This window comes from Patella vulgata, chromosome 3, assembly GCF_932274485.2.
Source record: "Patella vulgata chromosome 3, xgPatVulg1.2, whole genome shotgun sequence".
NCBI lineage: Eukaryota > Metazoa > Mollusca > Gastropoda > Patellidae > Patella > Patella vulgata.
Genome location: NC_065881.2, coordinates 65934146 through 65944626, shown reverse-complemented (window position 1 = coordinate 65944626; position 10481 = coordinate 65934146).

Here is a 10481-nt window from a genome sequence, read left to right as displayed (position 1 = left end):
TTTAATTAATCTTGATGTAAAACAAGAAAGGGTTTGAGATGATTTAATGATATCTGGAAGCTGAGCACGATCTGTATCCAAATGATATTAATTTCCACCTGATGAATGTGTGTTCTGCCGGAGGTTACTCGAGGGAATTTGTATGTGCATAAAGTTAGATAAGTATATTAGAGCTAAACCATTCACACACTGATACGTCAAAGACAGACTTTTGAAGATGATTGGCAGCCAATAGATTGATTTCAGAACAGAAGTAATATGAGAGTGTTTTGGTGATCTGGTAAGAATTCGAGCTGCTGTATTTTCTACAAGTTGATGTTTTTTAATATTGGCACTAGATGTTCCTACTAACAAGCTGTTACAGTAGTCAATCCTTGAGAATACCAAAGAACATATAAGTGTAGCCGCTGCTTCCTGGCTAATAAAGTGTTTATATGGCCAATTTTCACTAATGTAACTGTCCATGCTCAAATTGGACCCCAAGAGGACACCTAACCTCTTCACAGTGTCTCATGGTACAAATATTACATCTCGTAAAACCACATCATTTGAACTTGTATTTTTCAGATGTGTATTTTGACCACATAAAATACATTCTGATTTACTTAATTCAATTAAATTTAATTTCAACATATTTCTTGTCATTCTATGTTTAATGTCATGTGTACACAATTTGATGTCAGAAAAATTAGGGAATGAAACAGTTTTTGAAAGGGAATAACTTGCGATCAGCTGTGTATCATCTGCATAAGAATGTCGTCCTAGAAACCATGATTATTGATTAGTTATCCAAATTTCTTAGTATACATTACATAAAGGAAAGGCCCAAGGACTGATCCTTGTGGAACTCCCGAATCATCTGTACCGGCCCTACACAGGGTTGCGGGTAGGCGGTTGCATGGGGCATTATCAGGCATAATAATCCAGGCAATGGGTGATTTTATTGGAAAAATGATATCAAAAATGAAGTCCTTTTCTTCAAGTTCGACCATCAAATTTAATATGAAAGAAATCCGTGCCAGTCATTTTGTCAAAACCAAATATTAGTATTAGTAGTCATCAACTTCCATTATAAATATAATTGTCCTCAGCCCCGCAGTGGGTGAGATATAGCATCATGAAATTTATATGTTTTAGCATATAGCAAAAACTACGTCTCCAAATAAATTCCTCATAGCCTGAAATGGTTGTCGGAAAAATTTAATAGTCATATATATTGAAGTAGTAGACATGATCATTCATAAAAAAAAAAATTTAAAAAAAATAAAAAATCAATAGACAATTTATGGGAAATATTTGAATTTAAGGAATTTTTTTTATAAAAAAAACACTAAAATGGCCATAGCTGGTTCTCCGTAACTACAAGGTTGGTGCCCCTCATATTTCATGTGGGGTGATAAGGTTGGCTTCAAGCAGGTTTTTGAAGGTGAATTTTTCTATCCCGCCTGTGGATTGCCCATGATGAACTAGAGCTGGGCGATATAAAACCATGACAGAAATAAACTGTCCAAAATATTGAAAAACTGAACATATTGCGAGATATCACAGTTTTTATTTTGGAGAAGGATATTTTTATATTTTGGAGAAGAATATTTTTAAGAATATTTTTATATTTTGGAGAAGAATATTTTTATGTTTTGGAAATCATATTTTTCTCGCAACGGATAAATATTTACCGTTTAAACATGTGCTTTACAAACTGGAGGAAAAAAAACAACAATACTGTACAGGTGATGGTCACGTGACATTGAGTGCTACTTGTTGATTCCAATAGCGGGTTCAAGTCCACCGTTATTTGTTATTTATAGAGCCATGCGGGGGCATTTTGTTGGCACTGCAAGATCATTCAAGTGCGGTAACATGCCAACTGCATAGTTTCGTTTCGATTTTAGGAATTTTACCATTATACATTCCAATGCTAACAGATTGGCAGAACAGGAAGAGACATTATTGATGTGGAACTGGAGGAGACAGAAGAAGAATGCGGGGGCATTTTGTTGGCACTGTAAGATCATTCAAGTGCGAAAACATGCCAACTGCATAGTTTCGATTTTAGGAATTTTACCGTTATACATTCCAATGCTAACAGATTGGCAGAACAGGAAGAGACATTATTAATTGATGTGGAACTGGAGGAGACAGAAGAAGAATATGTTCCAAAAAAGAACAGCACGAACGAGGTGTGGCGATATATTAGCTTTAAAAATGTGGACGTATATTGTGCAGAAAAAAAATCTTCAAATTTGTTTCATCATTTGAAGATAAAACATCCTGTAGAATCACACAACGTCCAATCTGGAGCCTCAACAAATAGTTCTGAATCAGCATTGAAAGCTAAACCTAAACAAAGACAAACATCGTCAGCTGGGCAGTTTATGCCGTATGAAATAAACTCTAAAAAAAAACCAGGACTCTTACAAATTTCATAGCCAAGGACATGCTTCCTGTTTATACAGTTGAAAAATCTGGATTCAAGAATTTACTAAAAACTTTGGATGCAAGGTATCAGTTGCCAGGACGGAAATATTTCAGTCAAACAGCAATACCTGATTTGTACAACAAAGTTTACAACACGGTTTCCAATGAAATCAAAGACATATAGTTTTATGCTGGAACTACTGATTTGTGGTACAGAATTACCAATCAAAATCAACATTGATCAATATCCATATTTGTTAGAGTTACACCTAGCAGATCATTATCAAGAATTCAAGGACAATGCCACTGATATCCTGATAGGCGCAGACTATTATTGGGATTTCAGTGGCCATTTACAGTAAATTTGGTTGGCTGATTTCTGGTCCAATTAAATTTTACTGTTACAAATCTAATTATAGATTTACAAGAAGAAGATTCGTATACACATCTCATTGACATAGACACCTTACGCAACTTTTGCAATGTCAAATCTATTGGTATTATGAACAAAAATGACACCACATCAGATGATTTTTCTGATTTCATGAATATCTGTTTCAACGATCAACAACAATATTAAGTTAGTTTATCATGGAAGGATTTCATGTGGCATAACACTAACAATTATGACATCTGTGTCTCACGGTTGCATCATTTCAAGTCATGTTACGACTGATTTTAATTAAGGCTTTCAGCAATTAGATATTCTGAATGGACATTTTTCAAAAGCTGAAAATTGTCCATACGACACCTGTGCAATTTTATTGGAATGGCCGATTATGCGCCAAATGATTATTTTTAATCATAAGGGGCTAAATTATACTGAATTACTTGTAAGTTGTCATAACAATTCTCTAGGAGAACAATTTCCTAATGTAGTAAAACTCATGGAAATAGGGAGGACGCTACCAGTTAGCAGCGTAGAGTGCGAGAGAGGTTTTTCCAAACAGAACTTTATCAAAACTAAGCTTAGATGCCGTCTAAATGTGGAAACGTTGGATCGCTTGATAAGAATAAGTCTGAAATCAAAATTTCACCAATAGCATATTCTTTGTACAGGATGAAAGCATCGGGTGTTTTCACCAGATATTTAATTTTATGTCATCTTCACAATTATTAGTATAAATATTGCATTTACTTGACAATTCTCACAATTTTCATCTCGCCCTAAATCCAGTTAGTGCAGACTTTTTGCTTGGAACCTCTGGATTTGTGTTCCTGGTGTTATAAGCTTTCCAAAAATGTATAGTTTGTTTATTTGGGAGGACCATGTAGCGGAACTTCACGCTAACAATAACAATAACAATCTTATCCTTATTTCTTCTGATTTCATGTTAGTATTTTTCTATCTTTTACAAAAGGTACTGGATTCATTTTTCCTTGAACTTAAGACGTAACAATAATTTGTCTTCAAATCAATTTATAATGTCTAAACAGTAAGATGTGGACCAATTTTAATGATTAAGAGAAATTTTAATAGGGTTCAATAAATAGTAATAGTCCAGGAAAGGAAAAATGACAAGTGACTATAATAAAACAACAGATATAATAAACAATATTGATGTTGGAAAAACAAACTACTATTTATAGTAATATATAAAATCTATATATCGTTTGCAATATTTATTCACATCACAATTAGTTTTTAGTAATTATCATAAATTGGAAACATTTTATTTTTCTAGATGGGGATAAGATAACTTTTTGTACATACAATTATCGACAAAGGAGTATTGGCATCCTAAAATTCAATTGACTTAAATCTTCGGTATTCTTAAATGAAATATTTTCTTATATAAAACATAAACATTCCACAAACTAAGGTTTTAAATGTATGCATTAATGTAATTTAAATAAAATGTAAGCAAATAAAAAAAAAATGGAAATAAAATTGTTTTGAAATACCTGAAAAGAATCATGTACAGACTGTATAAATCTATTTCATTCTGGACAAAAAATCTGCAAGAGATCCTGATGAAGAATTTCTTTGTTTTTCTTGAGATAAAATATGCTGAAGACTTTTATGAAGTATTTTCTGTTTCTTTTTTTTACTCTGTTGTTTGACTATTGCTGACAGCTGAGCTGTTTTAGATACAGCTGATGGAATACATACTTGTGTCTTCATATTACCTTTCCTGTGAATCATGGTTGATGTTTCTTCGTTAACTGCTGTTATACTAAAATTGATCAAAAATATTTATCATTCATTTCGCAAATAATTAAAAATCTAGCAGTTTAATGCATGCAGTGAGTTACAGCATCCAACTTCTGGCGGTTATTTTAGAAACTGGTGGATTTCTCTCCGAGTTAATTTTCATTGGATCTATGGTTCTAATTTTCTACACTACATATAATTTAACATATATGCTTACATTGTCTATCTTTGGTATAGGATTTTTGTGAGTTTATAAATTGATCTATGGAGAATGCATTGGTGTGATTGTAATGTAACAGTTGTGTATTCATTGGTTTTCAATTTTTCCTTGCTAATTAACTCACCTTGAAGATGATTTGTCTTCAATCTGTTCATTTGTTTTATTCTCTTTCTTCTTGTTGCTTTGCTTTTTAGCACTAACAGAACTGTGTGGATTATTCTGTGTTACTTTATTTCTGGATTTTTTATTCTCTACATCTGATCGCGTATAACCCGCTACTCTTATAGTCTTCTGACATGTTAAACATGTAGCTAACTAAAGAAAAATGAATGAAAAATACACTATTAGTATCATAATCAAATATCCACATTAAATTTTCCACTGAAATCAATGAGGTTTTCAAAGCATCGACTAATGAAATTGCTTAGCTCTGCTTAGCTTCAGCAAAAAATGTTAAGACATTCACCTAATTAACATTTACACTAATTTTAAACATTCTACCTCAATCAAAAGAAGAGCTATTATCAAACCGTCAAGGTACTGATATTTTGAATCTATACTATAAGTTTCATCAATCTCACCCAATTATAAACAAAGTTATGGTGCCAATATTAATACAAGTAACATTTATTTTCTTTTTTTTAAAAGGTAGTTAATAATAGTTTCTCACCACATAATTTCTACTTTTTGTGTACAATTCTATTAAGTGCTGTTCTTTTTTAAAAAGTTTTTTCCAATTCTTTTCAGACTTCTTACAAAGTCTCTTTAAGGATGCTGTCAATTTCATTCTTGGTTTAAGACGGATTCGACTATTTTCTGCATTAAGGTCTTGAAAACAGTATGGACACTGTTTCAAGTCTGATAACTGTAACTCTAAAATAAAGCAAAATGTTCACATTACAAAGTGGGTTTATATTGCATTAGAAAAGTATTAGTATGATAAGAAAAAATACATAACATATACTATGCAGCCGAACTATTTGAACTTGCATTTGACAACTGCACATTACCAGATGTTTTTTTTATGTCTTCTCTTTAAGAAGTTAATGGGCAATTCAATGTTGTATATTATAATTTAATGAATTTTCTTATCATCCCACAGATATTATTATGCTACAGTGACTCATGAATAACTACTGGTTTCCTAACCAAGATTTCCCTGAGTTCAGTCCCAGTGTTGGCTAAGAAATTTCTCGGTATTTTCCAACTTGGTTTTCCGTTGTCATAAAAGGGGCATTATGGGAGATTAGATAAAAAAAATTTCAAAAAATGTATTCTAATCCATTAAATATTGCAGGCTAGCGATGGCATTGAGAGTTGATTATGTTTAATCAATAATTTAGATAACATTTCAGGCCTAAAGAAAGCTTTGCAATAGGCAGATTTAGCTCTTGCATAATGTATGTTAAAGAAGATGGGCCCGAGAACAAACAATGTTTATACTCATTTGGATAGAACAGATATAAACAGGTCTCAAGTGCACATAAAAGAACCATTAACATTTGGTAGGCAGAAATAGTGCTGTCTTCATTATTGCTGAAGGTGCAGAAACCCTATTACATTTCATATACTTTAACTCTTGATTTGGTCATGCATTTATATGCAGATTAATTAGAATGAAGGTAAGCTAATCTAACTCGGTATATAAATGATTCATCAAACAATATTATAAATTTTTAAACCTTCATATTTGAGATTCTCTGTGCTGTTTCTTGATCTGAAAAGTATATCAAAATACATTTTTAATTATTAAAAATAAATCTGAAGCAATACATGTCTCCTACCAGTCCCTACCAATTGCTGCAAATACATTTTTGTCAACATAAATTTTGGATATTAACTGTATTTTTCTGTAACTATAATCCTGTTTACATTACAAATTTCAAGCGTGTCAGGTATGGTACCAGGCACAGCACGGTTAATTTTTTTTGTAGTGTAAACAGGTCAAACAGAAGCGTGCCATACTGAGTACCGTGCCAATTTGGCTCACTGAAATGAGGTGGGTTCAGCACGATGCCAGGCACGGTTAAATTTCCGTAGTGTAAACGCTATCCGGTCTGAGAAGTAAGAACAGTTCTCGGTACCGATTGCTGCGCATGCGCCAAAGGAACCTTGACCCTTTCCCCCCGCAAACTTTGACAGTTGTCATCAGTTCTGTCAAAATGGCTGCCCAAACTAAATCAACAACCATAATTGTTTTCATCTCGGTAATGTGCATAGGGACTGAAATTGTCGTGGCACTTTTTTTTTTAGAGTAATGTAAACAGGTCAATTTCTTGAAATTCATCGCAGTCTGGTACCATGCCGAGAACAGCATACTTAACGCGGCCAAGTGTAAACAGGGCTTTAGTAAAACAGAGTTGTATTTAAAATCAGCCTTAAAAATTCATTCGAATTCAGTAAACAATGAATGTAACCCAATGAAAGGCAAAATTGATCAATAACTCTGCAATGTACAGCAGCGTGTCAACCTTCCATCAAAGAATTATATCAATTTGAAGTTTGCTTCTTCAAAATAATTCTTGACTTAATCTTCAAATAAAAAAAAAGATTACAAACCTGTAAAATCTAACAAGTTCTTGATTAGCTTTAGCTAAAGAACAATATTTATTTGAAGGTTTCATTGTGTGAGATGACTAATCTTGGGCAAATGATGAACTTGTTTATACAATAACTATTGATTGTTATTGTTGATATCCTTTTAAAAGTGTATACAGGTCACTGTTTTCATTTCCAAGTCTTAGATTCCAAAGCTGTAGTCACTCTACACCTACAAAGAAAAAGATTTTTAATGAAAATGAAAATGTTCACAGCTGCAGTATATTGAAAGGCCATTCCAGCATTTTCAGTTGTTTCATATCTTATTTTATTCAATTTAAATTGATTTCAATCATGCACAACCTGAAAATGAAATGCTAAACTTTTTCATCTTTAACATATTGGCAACTCAGATGTTACATTCTGTGTAACGGTTATAGAGTAAAAAAAAAAGGGAAATTGCTACATAATGTTAACAAATAACAATTCCATTAAAATTGTAGAAAGTGTTTAGAACTTAGCATTTTTCCATTACATGACCACAGGATTTTATGGAAATAATAATTACAATAAAATATTCATATTGGAAACCACTCCACATACAGAGACACACACTTATTATAATAACTATTGGCTAAAGACTAACAATTTTTTGGACACAGTTACAACGGCTGGTAATGTATTATTTTTAAGCTGTTAATAACTGCAGAAAAATAATCAAATCGACTAAATGAACTAATAAGCCTTCATTGACCACCCTACTAAAAATTTACAATTTAGTCATCAGTTCCATTTTACAAAAAATATCCATCAATGTCTGCCATTAGTTCTAGTGCAGCAATGTTTACCCAAAAATGACGGGTCCATAGATTTACCCAAAACAAAGTGTATTCTGAATAAAACAATAAAGCAAGAAAGACAACTCTTACTGGATTCATTTATTTACCCAAAACAAAGTGTATTCTGAATAAAACAATAAAGCAAGAAAGACAACTCTTACTGGATTCATTTATTTCCGTTTTCTTTTCAAAACTATTAAAAACGAGAGCATTGCTAACACTGCAATATACGTCCACATTCCTGCTTTGATTGATGTGGTACTTTTTAAAATGAAGAGAATGAAATATGAAATGGCTGCAATGACTGTAATATGACAAGAGGCAAAGAAGGCTTGGCGTCGGGTTTGTTTTGCCAAATTTTGAGACTAAATATTAACAAAAAAGTGGGTGTGACACCACCCCAAAGGGTCAGGGCATGCACGAAAATAAATAGTTGCTGTCTTTACAATATAAGGAATAAATATGCAAGTTACAAGCTGATCCATTCAGAATTGTAGCCTGTGTACGATAAACACAAACATTGGGCGAGGCTCTGCCCCTGGGGGTCAGAAAATGCAGTTGTCGTCCTTAGGCTATAATGAATACATATGCCAAGTTCTAAAACGATCCATTATGAATCATCGCTTGTAGGCAACACACAGACACACTGGGTCGGGCATGCACCAAAAATAATAGAGGTCATCCTTAGTGGGTAAGGAATAAGTATGGAAAGTTTTCAAAATATCGATTAAGAAACAAAAAGAAATGGGCGTGGCTCTGCCCCTTGGAGTTAGGCATGCACCACAAACAATAGGGATGTTCCTTGGGGTATAAGGGATAAGTATGCAAAGTTTCAAGATAAGTTAAGAAATGCGGCCTGTAGATGACAAACAAACAAATACAAGAAATGGGTGTGGTTCTGCCACTGGGGGTCGGGCATGCCCCAAAAACCACTGGGACCATTTTTTTTTCGAGACACTCGATTAAGAATTCTAGCCTGTAGGCGACACACAAAAAGAAAATGGGCGGGGTTCTGCCCCTGGGGGTTGGGCATGCACCACAAACAATAGGGATGTTCCTTAGCGTACAAAGAATAAGTTTCAAATTAATGCGTTAAGAAATGTGGCCTGTAGCCTAGTGTAGACGACAAATAAATACAAGAAATGGGCATGACTCTGCCCCTGGGTGGGATGGGCATGCACCAAAACACTATAGGGACCATCCTTATGGTATGAGGAATAAGTGTTCAAAGTTTCAAGACAATCCATTAAGAATTGTGCCCTGGAGGCGACCCATAGGCACACATACACCCATTCACATACACAATCACACAGGGGTGACGGCATAATACGTTCACATTATGAATGTGTACATACAAAAAAAGTAAAATTTAGGGATTATTAATCATCTCTAGATAAACAGAAAGAAAACATAAAAATCCAGTTTTTAACAGTGTTCACTCGGTTAATTTATAAATTACGATCGTCGATAACAATAAGAGTTGTCTTTCTTACTTTAATCTTCCATTTTTTTCAGAACTGTTAAAAAAAGAGTAAAGTTTAGGGAATGGTAGGTAATCATCTATCTGTCCATATAAAAAGAAAGAAAAAAAACAATAAAAATGTGTTGTTTTATTTGAAATGCTGTTTGTTTTGGGTTGTTTGGGGAAATGACAATTTCAAACCTAATTATTTACACAAGTGACAGAGAAATATTGTTTAGTCCAATTTATTGCATATTGAATGGTTTTATAAATTGCAAATTTTACCGGGATTGTTTGTTTTTTTGTTGTTTTTTTTTTTTCAAGTCCTCATTTCGTTTCAGTCCGATGAATTTTGTTTATAAGGCTAAAAAAAATAAAAAGGGGCTGTTTGTTTTGGGTTGTTTGGGGAAATGACAATTTCAAACCTAATTATTTACACAAGTGACAGAGAAATATTGTTTAGTCCAATTTATTGCATATTGAATGGTTTTATAAATTGCAAATTTTACCGGGATTGTTTGTTTTTTTGTTGTTTTTTTTTTTTCAAGTCCTCATTTCGTTTCAGTCCGATGAATTTTGTTTATAAGGCTAAAAAAAATAAAAAGGGGCTCAGTTCCTCCACAAGAAAAAAAGGCATTCATGTTTATTGTCACTCCCTTTTTTAACTTAAATATATGCAAACCCTAACCCTGATTACTTAAGTTTAAATCACCTCATATGTTTACTAATTACTGTAAATTACAGAGCGCTGTCAAATCGAGTAAATGATTGTCGCAAATTAAAATTACCGAGCACGTGCCTGGCTGGGCTGAGAATCGAATATCCTGCAATGACGCCTGTCTGTATGTC